This window comes from Gymnoscopelus braueri, assembly GCF_963280865.1.
Source record: "Gymnoscopelus braueri genome assembly, chromosome: 4".
NCBI classification, from domain to species: Eukaryota; Metazoa; Chordata; class Actinopteri; order Myctophiformes; family Myctophidae; genus Gymnoscopelus; species Gymnoscopelus braueri.
Window position 1 is genome coordinate 10,864,228 of NC_137605.1, and position 22,747 is coordinate 10,886,974.

Consider the following 22,747-nt stretch of genomic DNA (forward strand, 5'->3'; position numbering starts at 1 on the left):
AGAGAGAGAGAGAGAGAGAGAGAGAGAGAGAGAGAGAGAGAGAGAGAGAGAGAGAGAGAGAGAGAGAGAGACCTCTTTCTCAACAGGCTCTATCTCAAGGAAGCTTTTGAAAGGAAGGGACGTGCTGGACGCCGGGGACGCGCCATGCATGACTCTCATGGGTGGTAAACCTCGCACCGCAAGTTCAATAAATACATTGCAGTGAATGAGCCGGCTGGACCAGCTTGTGAACAAACACTATTTCTGAACGATTGCGACCGTTGTCATATAAAACGGTTCAGGAATATAAAAGAAGACATATGACAGGTTGTTTTCTAGCACTTGCTTTTCGATGTGCACAGTACATCATTGTATTGAGGCATCTAAACAGCGGCAGGTATCGTTTCTGTCTCGGAGATGCTTGGCACGTTCAGAAACGTACTTTGTGCTCTTTAGATACCTCTCATAGGCTCTCATAGACAATGTTATTCACCGAATTTTCAGTGTGAGTCTACCACCCAGTGCAACGAATCTGCCGGCTGGAATTGCAGGATAGAGAAAATGACGTTGACTTCCCTTCCTTAAAAAATACATTCCTTGCTCTATCTACAGTATGCACAGCAGCCATATTCTCTCTTCCTTACTTCCTTCACAGGTCTTACCAATTATACTAATTGTGTAGCACAGTGCTTCTCACACTTTTTAATTTCAAGGACCCCCATAACTCTGAGAGTGTACCAATGGAACCAAATACGGGTCCATTTGGTTACATTTCTTTCCAATATGGCTGCTGTGCATAGAGCATATTCCATTCAATTCCAAGGGGCTTTATTGGCAGGGGAACCATTTTAGCATCACCAAAGCAAGTGTGAAATGAAGCAATCAAAACTAAGAAATGTGTGTACAATTCAAACAGAATAAAGAAATGTGTAAACAGAGCTTTGTCACACTGCAACTTTGAAATGTAATATTATTATAAAAACAAACGTAAAAACAAAACTATGCTGTAGCTTAGGAAAAATAAATAGATGAACCAAAAGAAGTAAGGATAACTTAGTATAACTTAGCACAAAACTTAGAAATAGCAATGTTATCTGCTGTTTGTATTTATCCCTCTCTCTCTCTCCCTCCCTCCCTCCCTCCCTCCCCCCTCTCTCTCTCTCTCTCTCCCTCTCCCCCTCTCTCTCTCTCTCTCTCTCTCCCTCCTTCTTTTCCCCTCATTAACATGTGCATGGACCTCCAGTGAACCGTGTGGCACACTGCAGAGATAAGAGCCACATGCAGCAGCAGAGAGACCAGGCCATCTGGCCTCTTCCCCTTCACTCACCTTCCTCGCTCCAGTGAACCTCAATGCTGCCTGAAACCACCTGTCCATGTCTGCCATGATGTACAATACTGTATACTGTATCCATATGAATACTGTATACTGTATGCCATCCATATGAATACTGTATACTCTATGCCATCTATATGAATACTGTATGCCATCCATATGAATACTGTATACTGTATACCATCCATATGAATACTGTATACTGTATACCATCCATATGAATATTGTATACTGTATGCCATCCATATGAATACTGTATACTGTATTCCATCCATATGAATACTGTATACTGTATACCATCCATATGAATACTGTATACTGTATACAGTACCATCCATATGAATACTGTATACTGTATACCATCCATATGAATACTGTATACTGTATACCATCCATATTAATACTGTAAACCACCATGATACCATACTGACACCAGGATACTGACATCAGCAATTTCCCAGAATTGCGAAAATTCTAGTTTGTGGTTATTAGTTCTGAGGGTGGATAAGCCAATCAGAGGTGGAGTAGAAGTGACATCTCACATTGTGTTCTTATTAAAAAAAATCCCCACTGTATAAACCGTAAAATACAAAGACATTTTCTTTCGTCCCCGCCCCAAAAAAAAGCATTTAAAATACTGTGTGTGTGCGCATGTGCGTGTGCTCGCGTGCGTGCGTGTATACATGTGCAATTTTCTGACAGTAAAGTATTGTAGACAGACAGACAGGAGCTTTTCTTTATCAGATATAACGATTGTGACAGCAGGTGTGCAATCTGTGCATTATTCCTCAGTATTGTTATATAGAGAGGAGCTGCTTCAGGCTACAGTAAAGCCTCCCGCCTTGGTTCATGCTCATTAACTGCAGGGCTGTTGTGTTCCCTGTGTGGAGGCTCTCTGAAGGCATTAATTGCAGTGCTGCTGCTACTGTTGTTGTTGTTGTTGTGGTGTAGTTGTGTATCCCTGTGTGAGCGTCTCTGAAGGTCACCCTTAAAAGCTCTCGTCTCCTGAACCCAAACTTCACTGATGACGTTACCCTGGCAACCATCGCCTCTTGTTCTCCACATCTCGCTTCATGTCGTTGAAACACTTGAGCTCTTATTAAAGAGCTCTCGCAGTTCGTAGAGAGCAACATTGTATGTTATTTATTTATAAGGCCTTGTGTGGTAAACTTCCTTTATACCTAGCCTCGCTTTTGGAACCAAAGGTTACTGGTCACTCAACACGTTCACAAACACACATTAAATATACCAGTCCACGTAAGAGCCACCGACTATTTAAGTCATCTCCGTTGGTAGGTCAGTATGTCTTGATAACACCCAATGAATGGTCTGATAAATCGCAGGTAGGTCAGTATGTCGCCTATTTCGCCCATTCAAAGGTCTAATAAGAGGTGATAATGTCCCATTCAATGCATTGATAGCATCCGAATCAGGTGAAATAGTTCAGTTTCGGTTTTGGTTTTGGTTTCGGACCATGACGGAGGCGCGCAGTCACAGGCGAACTGTCAACCCGTGAAGGACCACCGAGGGACCTAAAGCGACCGAGTTGCCGTCCTGAACGGTGTGACGTTCGCCTGTGCCTACTCAGCGCTGTTCGAGTTATGTACCGATAGGCACAGAATCGTAAATATTGTTGTGGGGACTGTTCCGCCTCCAAGTAGGTCAGTAGCTCCTGATTACGCCCTATGAATGGTCTGACAAATCACGGGTAGGTATAAATCGCGCCTACTCGTCGCCTACTCGCCCATTCAAAGGTCTGATAAAACGTGATAATCTCCCATTCAATGCATTGATAGCATTCGAAGCCGGTGATTTAGACCTACCCGCGATTTGTCAGACCATTCATGGGGCGTAATCAGGAGCTACTGACCTACTTGGAGGCGGAGCAGTCCCCACAACAATATTTACGATTCTGTGCCTATCGCTACATAACTCGAACGGCGCTGAGTAGGCACAGGCGAACGTCACACCGTTCAGGACGGCAACTCGGTCGCTTTAGCTCCCTAGGTGGTCCTTCACGGGTGACAGTTCGCCTGAGACTGCGCGCCTCCGTCATGTTCCGAAACCAAAACCAAAACCGAAACTGAACTATTTAAGTCATCTCCGTTGGTAGGTCAGTATGTCTTGATAACACCCAATGAATGGTCTGATAAATCGCGGGTAGGTCAGTATGTCGCCTATTTTGCCCATTCAAAGGTCTAATAAGAGGTGATAATGTCCCATTCAATGCATTGATAGCATCCGAATCAGGTGCAAGAGCAGTGAACATGGAAAAACTGCATTCATGTATTATGCTCCACACAAATGAAACAAACTTCAAGACTCTCTGAAACTGGTGCAAATGTTTGTTATCAGGGCGTCCTTGAAAAAGAGAGCTTGCTCTCAATGGGTTTCCCTGAATAAATAAAGGAAAAAGAAAGAAAGAAAGAAAAAAGATTAACAGACCATGTGCTACAAAGTATTTGATGCTCACTCCATCAGCTGCTGTTGCCGGGCCTTTTGGCCATAAAATTAGCATGGCTTTGGTGGCAAACACATGTAATAACTTAATATCTAACAACAGCCTATCTATATATGTAAAAATCACACCCAGTGTGAAGTGAGCGGTGCTATTTATGAGTTATTAATTTCATCATGCATCTCGGTAGCCAATCACAGCACGTCCTGCGAAGTGACATGCTTACATTTTTTACATTATTATTAATTTCATCATGCGTCTCGCTAGCCAATCACAGCGCGTCTGCGAAGTGACATGCTTACATTTTTTACATTATTATTAATTTCATCATATGTCTCGCTAGCCAATCACAGCACGTCCTGCAGAGCTTAGCCTATGGGCGTGTTTTCCACGGCATGGCGTCACAGCGAAAGACACATTTTCGTGACGGAATGAAAAACTTTCACCACGGATGGGTCCTAAACCCACTTATATGAGCGGTTACACCGCTCAAAAATGCACAGAATCTTTGTCTGTCTGTCTGTGTGTCCCCTGCATAGCTCAAGGACGGTCAACCGATCGACTTCAAACTTGCAGTGTGTATCGCAGAGGACATGCCGGTGTGTTGTGGGAAGTCGGTTAGACCGGCGTTTTTCCCTGAACTGAAAATCTCTATGTATGTATTTTACAGTATGCCCATATATAGAGATCCCTAATGTCATCAGTAGCATGACATCATAAAGTGGCCTGTGTTCATGGGTACTGCACCCTGCCAACGGGTACAACAGGTATTGTGTTACCGGAGAGGCATGCCTTCCCAACGGGCATCGGCCAAGTAAAGAGGCCTAATGACATTGTAATGATAAAAACTGCAGAGTGTAACTTACGTATGCTTGTGGTGTGTCAATATGGTCCAGTACTGTATATACAGTATGTTTTCAATTCATTGCTCTGGTACTGTACATCATTATTATTTTACAAGATGTCTATTATTTTAGATGGAGCCCACATCAGATCTTTCCAATATATCCTTGGCCTTGCAATTGATTGTAGCCTGAGGTGATTTACATACAGAAGGGCAAACTGGAGTAGGTAGACCTTCTATATTTCAGGGGATCTGGGACTGGGAGCATTATTACCTGTATGCTTTTTTTTAAAGATGATTTGTAGTGAATCTTCCAGAAGGGGAGTGTAGGAGAGGGTCTGTATTTCAGAAAGCCAAGGCTCAATAAACATGGACGCCCTGTCGTGCGCTTAACTTTAGGTATAACTTTTTTACATTACAAGTTTTTCTTAGCTGTTCTTTTCCATAACAATGTGAAGCATTCAATCAGATGAGGAAATGTTTTCTAGAAATGTATACCGTCTTCTATGAAAAAGTACTTTGATTCAAACACACCCCAGTCCTCCTGCCGGGTTTATGAATATAAAACAGTTATTAATACAGGTGGCAGTGGCTCAGGAGGTAGAGTGGCTGCTTGGAAATCAGCAGTGTTGGGCAGTAACTATTCACTAAGTAATATCTGTATTGCTGTCCGGCAGGAACCAGCCAACTCCATTTTCCCGCTTTTGCATTTTCCCCCCCATAAATCAGTGCTATTGAACACCCTTTATGTCTGTGTGTTGGTAAAAAAAAATATTGAACAGATGAAAAGTATTAAAAAGTGCTTCTGACAAAACCAGCTAACTCCATTGGATCCTCAAACTTTCTGCTAAACCAGGTAACTCCAGTAAAGGGGGGTGGAGTTAGCTGGTTTTGCTGACTCCAGGCTCCACCCCCTTTAGACCGCCAACCTCATTGTGAGCTTGGAGGTCCATTCAGCTGTTCTTATCGATGATGAACAAAACCTCCTAACTCCATTTTTGTTTTGCTTTCTTCATTTCCTGAAAAATGAACATTTTGGAGTTAGCTGGTTCCTGCCGGACAGCAGAGATATTAGTGTAATATTACTTTTCCCATTAACTACAAGTGTAACGTATTACATTTGCCTAAACAGTAATGTTAGTTATAATAAGTAAGTTATATTAAGTCTATCATTTATGCGTACTCCATAGTAGGTTACGTTGCATGTGGGAAAATATCAGATCTTCAAGTTATCAACACGTTGCAATGTAACGTGTTCTTCGCATTTAGATTAGGTTATTTTGCATGCGCGTGAAATGATGACAATGTGTACGTACTGCATGCAAAACATAGTAATATAACTTTTAATATAGTTACTTTTGATACCAAGTAATAATAATAATTCTATGGATTAGAAAGTATTAATAATAATGATTAACTTACCCAACACTGGAAATCGGAAGGTTTCCCTGGGCTAGGGTTGAAGTGTCCTTGAGTCCTTGAGACACTGAACCCCTTTTCTTGTGCTACAAAATGCACTTTTCTTTGCTGTTATTTTCCTAACTCTACATGAACCATTCATATAAAAAAAGTATTCTCTAAATGTATAATGTCATCAATGAAACATTTGCCCTAATCCTACTGCTAGTCTATGAATATTAAACAGATGTTATTAATGTACCTTTGAGAGGCTGCAATAAACTACATGATCTGCAAGCTTCTACTGAAAACTGGCAGTATTTCAATTTTTCAATGCTACAATTATGTGAGAACTTTATTTTCTTGTTACTTTTCAGATTTATGAGAATATCATTACAAAACACACATTAACCACTTAAGCCTTATATCTTATACTTCAAGCGGACCTAACTTTTGTATGGTAGAGTATGTTAATTCAATATAACTTATACAATTGGGGTGGTTGTATTTTGTCTCCCTGCTCTTCTATTGAGACATTTAGATCCTGTCTCTAGGTGAGGCATGACCTTTGACACAATCCTGTTTCTGGTTTGACACACATTTTGACTTCTTTGATTCCATTTATCCTGAGCAAGGGATACTATCAGCTCAAAGTAAAAACTGCACTTGCACAGAAACCGAGGTTCAAATCCTGGGTAGAAGAGGGAAAGTTACATAGTCCAGCTTTAAGCTATTTGAAAATAGTCTACAAGCTTGTAGATCTATTTATTTATTTTTTATTGACAATTTGTTAAACATTTGTGAAATGAAGGGTGAAGGTTATTCCGCATACCTTTGGTACCGTAAGCATATTGTGATGCCAATATTGTGGCCTTACTACGTTTCCAGCAGGGAGGTGGAGAGGAGAGTCTGATCAGGAAGAGAGAAGCCAGATGGATCTGGACCAGATAAGTACTTATCTGACACAGGAGGATCATTATAGCAACCTGAATGAAATGATAAGATTACAATTACTCGCTAATTTAAACCACGGGTCAAATATGAGGGAGCGGAGAGGACGAAGTTAGCGTCTCCGTGCGATTATTTCACGTTACAATAGCCCTTGGCGGCCGGAAAAAATAAAGAAATTTAGAAAAATCTTTAAAAGACATAGGCTGTTATAAATTATCCGCCTTCATAAAAATAAAAAAAACAGTTACCTACATCAGACGTTAGGAATAATACATTACCGCTCCATCTGATTAAAATTAATGATGGATGAGCATAATCATGGAGGCTTCCACATCTGAAGAACGCCATCCACTCTCATTCACATAAAACATTCCTTTATCGATTTGACAGTTTGCCGTTGAAAGACGATCAATCACTCTGCCGCCGTTCTCCAAACACTCTTGGCGCTCTAATCCATAACGGCCCGGGCCGTCCTCACATCCAACAGACAGAGGGGGGGGTCTTGTCCTCCAATTAATGTGAGCTTGTCCCTCCACTTAAACACTGGATCACCTTGCAGAGATGCTGCATTATTCAACATGGTCCATGCTGGATGAGGAAGTCTGTGGTCTGGAGTGGAGTGTCACCTTACTGTGGGCAAAGTGACAGCGAGGGATGATGGAGGGACAGAGGGAATCAGAGAGAAAAGAAGAGAGGGTGGAGGGGACTAGGAAATAGACAGAGGCAGAGCTAGAGAGAGAAGTGATGTCTAGGGTTGGGTGCAGACATTTTAGGAAAAAGTACAGCAGGAACCAAATCCGGATTGCCAGGTAGTCCCATACAAATTTGGGAAAATCCTAATCAGAATTTGATAAAATTGTGTTTGGTCAATTTAAAAAACAGTATTTTCAGGACAAAAAAGCTCTACAATGAACACAATGTGTGCTAGTAATAGTGAACACTGTTTACATAAGTTAAAGGTAGGGTAAGTGATTTTCTTTGGTTAAAATAAGTGTTCAATAGCTCTATATTCTGATAGTACTCATTGAGTGTTTGTTCAATATTTAGAGTCTCCATGTCTCTCCAGCGCTTTATTAAACAGAAAATGCATTTTCAAGTCGGGATACCAATTTTATCCAATCAGGATAGAGAACTCAGCCCGGATACAGATTAAACAAGTGAAATGGAATGGAAGTGATGACACAAATAAATGAGCAGACAAAATTGTAACTGGAACACTGTCACCTACCTGAAAATGTATTTTCTGTTTATCAAAGAGCTGGAGAGACAGGGAGACCCCTGTGACTGAACAAACACTCTATAGCAATGATTATTATCAGAATATAGAGCTTAAACTTTTTTTAATAAAAAAAAAACGTTTTGTTTTAACAAAAAAAAATAGCTTACCCTACCTTTAACGCTTACAAGGAATTAAGATATTTTTTTATAAACATGTGACCTCTTTTTATTATTTTACCATTATGGAACCGAAAAGGGGAATCAATAAGACCTGGGGGGGGGGGGGTCGGTGGGCTCCATCCAGGTGGAAGCTAACAGGCCACATCCGTGTGGGAGAAACCACAGGAGACTGGAAGTCTGTCAGCTCCTAGCAAATGCTGACCAGCCAGTCATAAAACCACAGAATAGTTTTTTTTCTTTGCAGTGTGTGCATTTCAGAGAGCGCTGCCTGCGAACACACAGAGGCCTTGGAAGAGAATCCATAGCACTCTCAACGAGGAGCTTTTATGAAAGAAATCATAATAAAGGTAGGAAAAAAAAATAATGAATTATCTTTAACGAGGGTTCATTATTTGAGACGGACAGCACACACAGGTGCCTCTGGCACGGTTCGATCCTGTAGCTTGGCTCTTAGGAGTAGAGTTCTGTGTGGTTTCACTGATCCACCACAAACTATCTCTGAATATGAAAAATATATATCAACTTATTGATCAAAAACACAACAAACTCACAGTAAATCCATCTCATTTTTCCCCCCAGGACATTTTTATTGTTGATATTCTTCAGAATAAAGACCCCTCCCCCCCTCCCTCCCAAGCTCACCCCCTCCTCTTCACTAGTTACAGACCTCGCCCCACAAATACAATGGTCAAAAACACGAGCGGCTCCTCCTATTGGGTCAATATCTTACAGAAACACTGAAGATAAAACGATGGAACTCTCGTGGCGGTAGGGTGGGTGGGCCGTGGGGGGATGGGGGAACTCACCACCATTGATAACGCTGAATTCACACTAACAATGTCGAGCGAATGTTTGCAATGCACAAAATGCTATAAATTGGACACGTCCAAGGTCATGAGCCATAGAAACCCATATAAAACCCATAGAAATAAGCAGAGAGGATAAGCTAAGACACACAATGCTCGTTTCTGGCAGTTTGTTAAATTATAGATTTTAGGTAAGAAATAAGCCATGTAGTTGCTCAATGTTGATACATTTTACACCTAACCCTGTTTTTTATCAATATTTTCTTCTGCCATACAGTACTATTTTTCTGTGCTGTCGAGTGAATATACTCCACAGCTACTTCAGAGCACAGCACACTTATGATTGGTTTATCTCTCTGTCTCAACGCATTAAAGTGAAGCTTTTCTCAACTTGAGTTTTTTCGCTGCTCGGACCCCAACGCAGTGGGGAACGCGGCAGTCGTTCCTCGCCGTAGACAACCTTGTCGCATTCTCAGTACGCGGCAGCGCAACGACGCGGCTAGCGTGAATTCAGCGTAAGGCGTTCGCGATCAAAGCTTTGCAATGGTACATTTGCGCTCACACAGTTTTGGCTATGCTCTAACACAAATGCTGAGCAAAGTAATAAAAAAAAAAAAAAAAAGAGAAAACATTTGTGAAATGTCTTTGGTGAAATGCAATGATAGCGGGGAGGAGGAAGGGAACAATGGACTCCTGCATGCATTGATGGTTAGCGGACCCTGTTGCACGCTGCGTCCGATCGGTGGTTATTGGGGAGACGTCCGCGCTGGAAATATTCCCATAATCCAAAATGTTTTTACATATTAATAATTTACTTTATTATATTTGTATATTTATTTTTTATATTTTATGTTACAATATATTTAATAATATTTTTTTTGAAAAATATTTGTTCCCGAAATTTGTTATAACTTTTTCCAAAATAGCAGACCTACAAGCTCACAACGCGCCCACACACCGCGACGCGTCGTGAGCTTGTAAATCGACCATTTTTGGGTGCAGGTACACCGGGCGCGCAAGGAAGTACAAATCAGGCTTCACAGCTCTGATGTTAAACTCACACAAAATGGTCATTTTTTTTTTACAACACACATTCAGCTCCGTGGTTTACTTACTGTCCGTCCTTACTCTGGGCAAACATATAGTATATTATTCACACAGTATTCACAGAACAGAAATATACATCTAGATTATGTACACTTTCCCTCCGCGCTCCACAACACAACCAAGTGTCCAGGCACTTCACTTCCTTGTAGCTGTCCAGCGATTCGGCAGAACGCTGCCCCTTAGCTGTGACAGAATACTGGCCACACGGTACTGGCACTAGCATAATATAACTAAACAAAAAAAAACTTTTTAAAAAAACACAGCGTAGCATGATGTGGGCCCACCCATCTTGGTCAATATGGGTGGGCCTCGAATGTTTTTTGGAGATTTTCAAGTTGGGCCCCCCACACTGATCTACTACAGTAGCTGCCAGTTTTCTTGGTGTCTCTCCTTGTTTGTCAAGGGAGGCTCTATACTGAAAGGGGGGTTGAAGGGGGGAGCTGGCACTGAACATCTGTCTGAGACGCTTACCATCCTTAAAGCCCCCCGAACATCTGGAGCAAAGAAATGTCTGTGGGTTTGACGGGGAGGCTGCTTTAACTGCTGGGACTACTGCTTGGCTGTAATTTGTACTGTTTCAAATAGAAAGGATCACTTCTCATTAGCAGTGTAACTAAGTACATTTACAAAGTCAATTTTCGATCATTTATACTTCTATTCCACTACACCTCAGTCAAATATTGTACTTTTTACCTCACTACAGTTACTTGACAACTTAAGTGACAAGGTACAAAGCATACATTAACCAATTAAGTCCTATTTTATACTTCGGTTATTCAAAACTAGCAGACCTGCAAGCTCACAACATGTTGTGACCTTGTAGATCTGCTGCTTTCGAAAGATTGACACATTTTGGAAACTTTTGAAAATAACATCTAATAATATCTGAGTACCAGTGATGGAAAAAGTGCTAATTTATTTAAGTATCAATACCTTATTGTATAAATAGTCTGTTACAAGTGCAAGTCCGGTATTAAAAATGTACTTCAATTTATACTTAAAGTACCAAAAGTAAAAGTACTCATTATGCAGAAGGTCCCATTTCACAAGTTTTCATACATATAAAATATATAAAAATCCTTTGAAAATAGCAGCTCTACAAGCGCACAACGTGTTGCAAAGCAACAAGTTGTGAGCTTGTAGATCGGCTATTTTCAAATTGCCAAAGTAAATATAGGGCTGAAGTGGTTTTGTAATAATAATCAAAATCCACAAAGTAACTAAAGTCTTCAAATAATTGTAGTGGAGTAAAAGTACCACATTTGCCTCTGAGACGTAGTGGAGTTGATGTAAAAGTTTAGAAAATTTGGAAATATTCCAGTAAAGTAAAAAATACCTCAAAATTGTACTTAAGTACAGTACTTGAGTAAATGTACTTGGTTACTTTCCACCACTGCTGAGTACTGTACAGCACTTATTCCATCATGGTTCCTGGTGCGACAGCTGGTATTGTGGTCCTGTGGTACTGTGGTACCATTACTTGGCAGTGATTTTTTAGTGTTTCAAATCACTTCTCATCAGTATGCTGAAGGCCTTCTTTTATGTTCACTTAAAAGCCTGACAGCTCATTACAGCTCCAGCGCATCACATTGTACCACACATGCTGACATGCATAATGACTTACTTCTATTCATTAAGCCCTTGATAGCTTTATGGCTCCTATTAGTTCTACAGACATTTGGCTCAAATGTGGAAAAAAATACTCATCTTATAATTCAGTCACTTGCACAAGCAGGACAGCGGGTTCTGACTTTTATCATATTTCTGGGGAATACACTGTTCAGGGGGCCTTAAAACGCTTACAATTTAACGTTCCCAGTTGTATGTTTAAAATTAAAGTGAATGCAGTAAGCATGAGTGGTCCCACAAATTCTGTTTTATCTTTCACAATGTTACTGTTCCTTTTCTAAGGGACACTGAAATCCTAGACTGATTCTGTAGGCTATTTATTTTTCCGGTTCAGGTTAAAAACTACAACAGATTAAAAACATGGCAGGCTAGAAAGCCACAGCTGCAGCTAATCAAATCGATAAAGATAATGATTTAGGTGTCTCCAGAGCCATTTGAACTTGCACATCGACACTACTTCTAACTCACTCATTATTAATCTTTTTAGCTGCAGCTGTGTTGCTTACATCAACGTGTACTGTAAGGTCAGCCGTGTTTTTATCCTGCTGTAGTTTTTAACCTGAACTGGGAAAAAAGCTCAAAAATCAGCCTATGGTTTCATCCCCCTTCAACATGTTTTGTTTCTAAGCTCCCTGCCTGTCTTTTCTGTCTCGCCTACACTAGTTAAATTAGGACATAAAATATTCAAAACAAGTCACCCCCAGGCTTTTGTTGGTAAACTGAAAAGCTTATGAATCACTCCGGCTTGGCTTTCTGCAACCCCCCCTCTCCCCCCAATTTACAACCAAAACGGAGAGGAGAGGAGAGGCAGCACTTTAGACGAGAGAGGAGAGTTGAGAGTAACAGATGAAAAGCACCTTTAGAGGCTCGTTATGCGGCAGAGCAGCGCGTTCAGAACATCACTTTGAACACGGCCACTGTGGCACCTCGCCGCTTCCTCTGACACACTTCAACCGGCTGCTTTGAGCTCCTAAAACAGGAACACTCGCTGTGGGATGAGGACGCCGGCTGAGGCGGCACACAGAACAGATCGTCGCCGTCGGGCAGAAACCTTGCATCTCCATATTTCATGTTCTTATGTTTCTAAAACAGATGAATACCCTATTTTAGACCAATTGTTTTATGACAGTGTCGTGCAAAAGTAGCAAAAATACCCGATGTACATGCTCACAACATGTCACAATACGACAGGTTCAAAGTGGTTAAGTATCGGTGGGTTTCATAAATATTGAACCTATGAAAAGTATTATCAAGAGCTTGTGACGCAAATATCAACTAAATTGGATCGATTGGAACACAGGTTTTTGTTTGGACATACAAGGTTTCCACGGACAGCGACAGATACAACACGTGTTCCTGCGTCAGTAGAACAACGCGAGGAAAAGGATTTCAAGTGGGTCAGAAAGTTCGCACCGTAACGACTCGAGACAGGCGTCTCCCCATCGGGGTCCGCTTTGCTGTGGCCCCTGGGAAACCCAGGTTACCATGGTTACCCTTGAATAAAAAATAATATTATTACAATAAAAACATATCACATTGAACTGTACAATTTTCTTCATCAATACTGCAGATGATGAGAGCCAGTCTATCCCAACTAAACGTCCTAGGTGTGTTTTAAGCCGTATTTATACTCAGTTGTGCACCGGTGTTGCGCACCAAAAATATCAAATCTACAAGCTCACTGCTGCAATGCGTTGTGAGTTTGTAGATCGACTATCTTTGGTGTGCGACGCTGACGCGTGACCATGCATGAATCAAGCCTTAGTGGAGCCACTGTTCCCATGTTTCTGTACAGAGTCTGAGAGTCACTCAATGCTTTGAATCAATCCCTGGCGTCAGAGCAGAATAAGGCAGTTTATGGTGGAGATGCTCCCGGTGTGTCTGTGAGGGTGTGTTTTACAGTTATCCATCCATCTTCTATGCTTCTCTGGAATCAGGTCACGGAGGGAACAGTTCCAGCAGAGAACCATCCGAGACTTCCTTCGTTTTTCTGTTTAATTCTGAATGGGTTTTTGAATAAATTGTTTAACATTTTTTTCTAGTTGAAATGCCGGCGTAGCCTCCGGAAATACAACCAGCCCCATTCCCGTTTGAAATGAAACGGCAGCCCCAAAAACACGGAACACGGAACAGATCCCACCATAGCCCACAGCGATACTCCGCTGTCCTCACGGAAACGCTTGGCGTGCGACAGATTTGTCCAGAAAAAAGGCAGAAGAAGGAGGTACCGAGAAAGAAAAAAAAAGATCAAACATCACCGACAAGAAGGAGGAAATCACAGCTGTACATTAAAGGTTAAAAGTCAGAATCTTGACAACTCGGGTTTCATTTTTCTCATCCTTTCTCTCCCCACCCCACCCGTGTTGCCATCTAAACCCAGTGCACAGAAGTAGGTAGGTGGTCACCGAGAGCCCCAGACACAATCCACAGCCCCCGCACGATGTAAACATGTTGCTATCTCCCTTCAAAGCAGTCCAAGTACTCCAGGATGAGGTCGTAGCAAAATCGGTACTGGTCCTGAGGACGAAAAACAATACAGATTATAAATAAAACAAGATTGCAAGATAGAAAAATATAGTTGTGAAGCTGTGATTTTGGAGGTTCAAGTCAACACACACCGTTAGATCATTGGTGTCGGGCAAAAAACTTGTGTCACACAAACGGTTCTACCGTATTATGAAACATATCCTCTGAGTTTTGTAATAATTGGACTAACAATTTTAAATGTATGGTCTTATTTGTATGTATTTCTATTTATTTTTTGTAGAGTCTCCTAGTGGTGTAATTGAATGAAAGTCCCCTCTCACCAGAGACTCCACCATGTTGGGTTTGGAGTTGCGTAGCGTCTTGACAGCATAGAAGATGTCCACCATGTTCTGGTACTGGATCATCTCCAGCAGAATGGTGCAGGCACAGAAGGTCCCACTGCGGCCACCGCCGTTCCTGTCAAAAAGCACAATGTCGCACAGGGTCAGTGATACAAGTGCAATCTACCTCATGGACTTAAACTGACACATTCCACTATTTATGGTGATATTCTCATTACAATTATTATTATTACCACTGCAATGCCTGTCAGGACGCATGCCCCTTCGGTTATGCAATGATAGTTAGAGATGCACGGTTAGAGCCACGGATGCCGTTGATATCCACGGGTGGGTGGATTTGGGTCACAAACATTAACATATTAATTACTAGTGGATCGGTTGCGGGCTTGTGAAATAATACATCATGAGGAAAATATTAATTTGTGTGTCTCTTCTTCCCATTCTGAATTCCAAGTCCTCCAGTTTTTGTTTTAATCTCGTCCGCTGTCACATCAACATGATGTGTCTACAACAGGAGAGGCTCATTACAGCCACATACGTCATGATGACAGACACAACGATGTAACTTCGTTGATTCTTTCAATCTCCCTCCCCACTGACAGACTCAGGTCCTGATCTAATGTTAATTAATGTTCTGTGTTCGTCTACACATCCAAAAGTTCACCTGTTACACACAGGTTCATACAGTGAAACTGTTATGAGTAAGAAGCAGTCCTAAACAACTTACAGGTTGTGGATAAAAATTTACATTCACCATGTCGCCCTCTCTCATCCCCAACCAAGCACAAGACGCCAACATCATTTGTTCCTGTGAGATTTTATTATGTTTGCCAGCTGTGTCCACTGTGTTCACAAGTGGACTGGAGGAGCCGGTCTATGTGGTTTCCTTTTACACCGAGTCGTGTTCAGAAAAGCAGCCTACTGCAGCAAAGAAACGATGTTTGCACTTAATTTCAGCTTCTCTTAGCACTGATTAATAAGTTATGTCCGTGCGGGTGCAGGTGGGTGACGGAGAAATAAATAATTCAGGCGGATGATTTATTGTACACTTGGATTCTGGTGATGTCAGATCCCATCTGCACCTCTCTCATACCCGTTGTCAGATGACTTAGAGCAGTACACATTATCATAGTACTTGGAGGCCAGTCTATGACATCAGTACTATGATGTCATAGTGATGACATGAAGGATCTCCATGATTATGGGGATTTGTGGATTTATAGATATTTTTGGGAGATTTTCTGATCTGACCAACTTCCACTGGTTCCTCTATACCAGGGGTTCCCAAAGTTGGGGTCGCGCGAGACTGACGGTGGGGTCACGAAATATTTTGGGTCATCCTTTTTTTTTTTTTTTTTTTTTTTTTTCAACAGAATGGATGAAAAACAACCTAAAATGATTACAAATAGTACATTTTACCATTTTAATAAATTTCAAATGCGCACCGAACGTGCAAGTTTATGTGCATAAATTACCCCCAGGTTTAGGTGGGGTCGCGAGTCAACCTAAGCCAGATCTGTAATCTGAATGCCTGTTAAAACTGTTGTTTAAATGGGTGAATGACCTAACTTAGTATAACATTGCAAATAGGTTGTATTGTTTTCATTGCTTGATTTTAATTGATTGTCATTGACTTAGAAATAAAATAGGTGTGTCCATGTATGCCTTTATAAAATGTTATATTTTCATAGGGATTATGTATTAGTGTGTTCGATATACATTTTGGAGTGGAAACTGGTGTAGCCTAAGCCTACATGACCTGAGACCAGACGTGAGATTACACTCTAGTCAAAGTCACGATCGATTGATACATCCCGAAAGTGACGTTCGTCATCTCGACGTACGCCTGTTTTTCATTCTGCACACGTTTGATAAATGAGGGCCACTGTGTCTTCATAGAGAAATGGTCAAACAGGAAACACTACAAGCAAGTCAAAATTGAGAAACGGCCTCATTATGCGACATCCTGCCAGAGGTATTGTCAAGGTTATCATAAATGAAAGGCCATAATCAATAAACTACGGCCACACTTCCTCTCTCCAGAGGTGAAGTCAGAGGAGGGTGGGCAAGGCAGACCCAGCAGCCAATAGCAGCAATATTAAAAGCATCAATCGTCCTCAGTGCTTTGGCAGTCTAGGATTTACTGTGTCCAGAACCAAGGCGTTCTGTATGAAGCCATCATTGATTTCATCTCCATAATCTCTGTCCCGGTTGTCGCGGGTAACGCTGTGTGACAGCGCTGACTGATGAGCATTTGGATGATAGGGGGGGCATGTGCTGGCTGACCAATGAGCTGCAGCATCCATCCATATTCCAACCGGGGGGCTTATGACAACACAAGAGTCACAGCAAAACAATTACGGTAATAGCTAGTGTGGAAGGGATTGCATGTGTTTCGAGGCGGAGTTGGACCTGTAGCTTGCGTAGAGACTTATTTGAGACGAGTTGACCAGTTATTGAGAGACTTTAATAAAGACCATTACTGGATGGTCAACTAATGTCAGCTCAGTAATCAATGACAGCACGGATGATCTTTAAATTTCAAAGAAGAAAACAGACCCTCTTGTATTCTGGAATATTATGGGTTTTGATGATATTTAATATCAATTTATCCTCTATTCAAATAACGGATCCCTTTTAGAAGGCACATTCCATTCAACATTACTGTCTTATATTTAATATCACAATCCAAATCATATCCATACATTAACTACTCCTATGGAGTGAACGGCAACGTTTTGGTGAGCAGGCATAAGGAGAACGGAGATGCAGCTTTGTCTGATCCATGAAAAAGAGACGGCAAACTGGTGTGTAAATATCTACAGTGTTTCAGCTTCACCCAGCTGATGGCTACTCAGATGGTTATGATGAGGGTTAAGTATCTTGCTTAGGGACACTTCGGTGCATAGACTGGGGCCGGGAGCCGATCCAGCAACGCTAAGCTACGGCCACCGAAGTGTTATATGTAGATAATAATGCATTATAAGAATTTTTATAATACATTATAGACATGGTCTTCATCCATCAGGTGAATCACAGTGGACAGGACAGCTATAATTAAGCAGTGTTATAAGCACATTATAATGCATTATAAGAATGTTCATAATGCATTATAATGCATTACAGACATCAGGTGACTCACAGACAGTGGACAACGGTGCGTCCCTCTCCACACTCCCTCTGCCACTTGTGCACTTGAGCCAGCAGGTTGAGGAAGGCCTTCTTGGAGTCGGGCACGTCACGGTACGCTGACCAGCGCAGGAACTGGAACTGGCACACGACCAGCTGGCCCTCCTGGAGCTGAGGAGGACGACACACACAACACAACACATACAATACAATACATCAGTGTGTGTACAACGTACTGTAGTATGGCTTCAGGATAAAACAACTTATTGTACTGGAAGTCTGGGCTAGGTTCACACATGTGTGCTCCGTGGATTTTCTGTGGACTAGGGAGGATTGCAAAAGACAAATGCAAAACAATTGGCCAAATATTGATCTCCCTCAGATATTATAGGCAGTTTGTCTATCTGGAGAAGATGTTTGATATATCCTTTGGGCTAAAAAACTGTTCTAATAGGCTACATACTGTGTGACTGCAAAGGATAATTGTATATATTTTTTGTGTTAATATGCCGATGCAGATGCATCCAGTTTCAACTGGTTTTACCATTTTATAACCTTCTTTTAATCAGTGTTTGGATCTATCATGTTGTGCTTCCTGAGTAGATTAAAATAAAACCATGTGTGCGTCTGCGCGCGTGTGTGTGTGTGTGTGTGTGTGTGTGTGTGTGTGTGACTCTTAGATTTATGGGTGTGTTGCGCGGGGTGTTGCTGGGGGGGTCCCGGTCAGTGTGTTCATAACCACACTCCCATGGAATCTCAGCTCACACTTAAAGGGACACTTCACCCAAAAAACTTTGTTTCAATGGATTAGTCACCCCATGGAGACTTGAATTCATGGATATTTTTTAGTTTTTGTCTCATTCCTAAGACAATAATTTGATGACCAGCGGACCGGTAGGCAGCGGTTCCGGTAGGAGACAACGGAGACTCGTTGTGTCTCCTACCGGAACCGCTGCCGGTCATCAAATTATTGTCTTAGGAATGAGACAAAAAAAAAAAAAAATATCCATGAATTCAAGTCTCCATGGGGTGACTAATCCATTGAAACAGTTTTTTTTGGGTGAAGTGTCCCTTTAAGGAGCAGTGGAGGCTGCACACTATATCCAAAATGTGTCGACAACATAAGCAATATACTTTAGCAATCACAAAATACTTTTACATATCGCAAAAGAGATTATCTAACACAAATTTTTGTCATTCATTTCAACAATTCAAATAAAGGATGTTTTTGTTTAGATTAAAAGAAAATGTTTTAAGTGGAGCAGTGAGAAACTGTATTACTAAGTTAATGGTATATATTAACTGTCAATAGCAGCTGTAGCGAGGACCAATGTTTTCAGTAAAACCATGTTGTTGGAATGGAAATATAGTCCATTTCCATTTCCAAAACTGCATACTTGTAACATTTGTTCGCTTATCGCGAGTCATACAGTCATCGCAATATTCAACAATGTTATTGCATATCATCATGTTTTCCTAATATCATGCAGCCCTGGTCGTTTGTAAGGCGAATTTGATTGATTGGAATGCAGGTGTGTATCTTACACCACATAGTCTGTCCACCTGATGACACCTCTGCTCCCTAATTCTCCTGGCACCAGATACTTCATTTAAATGTCCGTTATGGTTTTATGAACAAAAACCGCAGAGCCTCTGGAGAATAACCTTGTGCTGAAAAATACGGCATGCATTCCAATCAAAGCCCCTCTTTAGTATGCCAACGGACCCATGAAAGGCAGGGAAGACGCCCATCGGAGGTAATGACAGGAGGAAATTGAAAAAAGGGGGTGAGACTGACCTTTCCTGCATGCATGTCAATGTGCTTCTCTACTGTGTTTTCCCACGGTACGGGGAGTGGCTACGGTGTACATCATCACCCTTATAGGTGGCTTTATGGAAATCCCAGCTGTGCTGGTTCAATTTCCTGGCCTGATGAATTCAAATATGTCCTTTGCAGCATGTATAATAGGGAGCTATGAATAAATTGTTTAATGTTCTGCCGGCCTTCTGTGTTTATTTGGCAACTTCCCTGGCACTGCACGGTGTGACGCAACACTGGAGTGAGTAGTGCCGTGTGCATTAGAAAGGAGCTATAGAAGGACACAGAGGCACTGAGGCACGCTGTGTGTTGTAGCATGATAGCAAGTGAAGCCTACAGACAAAGAAAGCTCTCCTATTGGAACTTGCTGGAACGACCCAAATGCTGGCTGTTGTAAAGTCAGCAGCTCTTGAAGCGTGCATGTGTTACTCATCACCTGAGAGCACACAGCCCAGAGGTGCCTCCAACCATCAAAAGTTCACAACAACACCGACTTGCAGCTTTCACATGAAAATGGTACACAGTATTTTGTCAACATTATGAATTGACTTTTAGAGTTATTCATCTGAAGGCTTCAAGTATTTAGCTACAGTCATGATTGCACTGAAACATCCTGAATGTCAATGTGACTCTGAGAGGTCAAATGGACCCACATGGGATTTTGCAGAATACAGCTTTACAAAATATACATAGAATAGTCTCTTCTCTTCTACTGAGAGATGTGAGACTCTTCGGTCCTTTTTGTCAAAGTTTCCAGCATTAGAGTCCAAATCATGCCATATCTGTGTACTCTAGCACACAGTGGAGTGTAGCAAACTTTTAATTCATTTTATCCGGTGAGCCAGCAGATTTACTGAGGATGATTAATGGCATGAAATCCTCCTCCACTCCTTTAGATGTTTTACACACAAGATTTTTTTAAAGAGCTTTCTGCATTTTTATCTTCAGATAATTTAGCAATATTTAATAACAAGTCTTTATCTTCAGGAGTTATTCCTCCAGTTTTCAAATTGGCTGTTGTTCAAACAACTACTGAAGAAATCTATCCTTGACATCAACAATCCTGATATGTTTAGGCCCATTTCTAAATTACCCTTTCTTGACAAAGTCATATTTTCTTTTATGAATGTCCCCTCATTCTTGGAAACTCATCACGGTTGAGAGACTGCACTTCTACAAGTTTTAAAGGGCATTAGGATGAATTCAGATGTGGGCTAGATTGATGCAATGTTTGATGCAACTGATCATGTCATATTATGTATGTAAAAAACTGTGTAGGTGTGAATGGGACTGTGCTCGACTGGTTTAAGTCTTTGGCAGAACTTTCTCTGCATCAGTTGGGAATGTTTCCTCCAGCTACTCAAATATCACCTGCAATGTTTCTCAAGGGTCTATTCTTGTAACTTTACTGTTCTGTATCTACATGTTACCACTGGGTCAAATTATTAATCAACATTTCTTACTATTTTTAAGCTGATGATACACAAATCTATTTGTCAATAAATCCAACAGAGCTGGCTTCAGTTACATCACTTGCAGTCTTGCAGCCATAAGTTCTTGAATCTTTAATTCTTGAATATTGAATCTTGGAGGTATGAAGTGCCACCGAATGTAACAGAACAACTGAACTCTGAGCTGAAACATTTTGAACAACTCACCCTAGTGACATTCTTGACCCGAAACAGACGTGTGATGACGTCCTCGTCCGCTGACATGGACAGAAACTCCACTTCCATGGGTCCATACTGCTGTAAGCCAGGCTCCGGCCAGTACTGGACACACGGCTAGAGAGAGAGGGAGAGAGAGGATTTGAACTGTACCCAAAGATAACTGTACTTATGTCTGCCTTTGATCTATTGCCAGGAATTGCAGTAGACAAGCAGGAAAAAGAAAATGTGTTCATTGTCGATATTCAACCAACAGTTTCGTCTCTTGTGGAGGAAGCTAAAGATCTAGGACAGGGGTGTCAAACTCATTTTAAATCATGTGTGGGTCGGACCAGTTCTGTATGCACTAACGTCCTTTAAAGTGCACGTGTGTTTTTTCCCAACCTGCTCTCATGTGTCTCAGCCTCTGTTGTAAATACAATATTTTTTCACTTAATTACATAGCAAGCAATATTGTTCTCTCTCCCTCCCCCTCTCGCCTGCACGCACGCACGCACGCACGCACGCACGCACGCACGCACGCACGCACGCACGCACGCACACACACACACACACACACACACACACACACACACACACACACACACACACACACACACACACACACACACACACACACACACACACTCTCTCTAAAGGAACATCATAGTAAAGAGAAATGTATGCAAAGCTCTCTGAAGGCAACAGGGTTACAGAATGGCTTTAGAATGATGCACACATTTTCTAAATGTTAGTATATGTAAAAAGAGACAGGAGTACAAAAACACTGTAGACACCGTGGCCAGAGCTTTTTGCACCTCATTTAGGACGCATTCTGCACCTAGAAACGTGTGTGTTTCTTCAAACTGGTGCAGCAGCCTGGACACAACCAGTTCACTTTTCATTTCAAACACACCTTGTGTGAGGGAGCTCGTGGTGCAATGGCAAAGTACCTGCCCACCAGGGGTCTAGGGGTTTGAATCTACCACGGTGAGGCTCTACAGTATATCCTACCGGTGGGGGCTCCTAACTGACAGGTGAGCCAGTAGGTCACAACAGCAGTGACACAGAAATGTGTGTGGGGAGGAATTAATTGGCATAATGACTAAATTGGGGTAAAAAGCAACAACAAAAAAAACACCTCGTCTGTCATCACCAAGTGCTCCTTTAAGCGTTTAAGCGAGGATCACACACATAACAGGAGGAGAAGTGATAAGTGGTTAATTACACATTTTGCTGGATTAGTTTTAATGCTCATGCAAAGTGCAAGGTTTGCTTTTGCATGGAAATCCCCCGCCTTTAAAAACTGGTGCAAATTACTGATACCAATGGGTGTTGAAAAGGAGTCAATAAAGAAATAATCAAAACATGGCTTATTAATTCAGTTACCCAATAATTACTCTCCGATAGGGGTGTGCGATA

General features: G+C 41.6%; 1 pseudogene across 1 annotated transcript in view; it reads right to left on the reverse strand.

Annotated features, from left to right (window-relative positions):
* Positions 1-10,600: 10,600 nt before the first annotated feature.
* LOC308083419 (receptor-type tyrosine-protein phosphatase U-like) overlaps positions 10,601-22,747 on the reverse strand; it is a 144,305-nt pseudogene continuing 132,158 nt past the window's right edge. Inside the window, exons 16-19 of the transcript XR_013935070.1 lie at positions 21,338-21,463; positions 17,874-18,031; positions 14,711-14,846; positions 10,601-14,420 (exon numbers count right to left, since the gene is read on the reverse strand). The product of XR_013935070.1 is annotated as a receptor-type tyrosine-protein phosphatase U-like (transcript). The remainder of the gene's footprint in view (positions 14,421-14,710; positions 14,847-17,873; positions 18,032-21,337; positions 21,464-22,747) is intronic.